Source organism: Mycetomoellerius zeteki, unplaced genomic scaffold, assembly GCF_001594055.1.
Source record: "Mycetomoellerius zeteki isolate Tzet28-1 unplaced genomic scaffold, Tzet1.0 scaffold406, whole genome shotgun sequence".
Classification (NCBI taxonomy): Eukaryota; Metazoa; Arthropoda; class Insecta; order Hymenoptera; family Formicidae; genus Mycetomoellerius; species Mycetomoellerius zeteki.
In genome coordinates this window covers 27,798-28,096 of record NW_017257399.1, presented here as the reverse complement: position 1 = coordinate 28,096, position 299 = coordinate 27,798, and positions in this window count along the sequence as shown.

The window sequence follows — 299 nt, the reverse complement described above, 5'->3', positions numbered from 1 at the left end:
CTTTTATACCCGAATGTTGCTCCCACTCGTATTGTTCCGGGCGCGCTCGAGAATTCCCGCCGGCTAGACAAAACGAGTGGGAGACACGCGTTGCGAGCGGGGATCAACGCGTGTTCGGCGACTCTTGGTCGGCTTCGCAGGCGCTCGCCGATCGGTGTTCCGGGCGCACGACGACACTGCGATCGGCGGCGTTCGGTCGCTTTCGCGAGTCGACGGCTGGTACCTGTGAATTATGCTTTGATTTAAAATGTTCGCGCGCACCGCGCCCTCATCGCTGCAATGCAGCGGCGTCCGGCGGG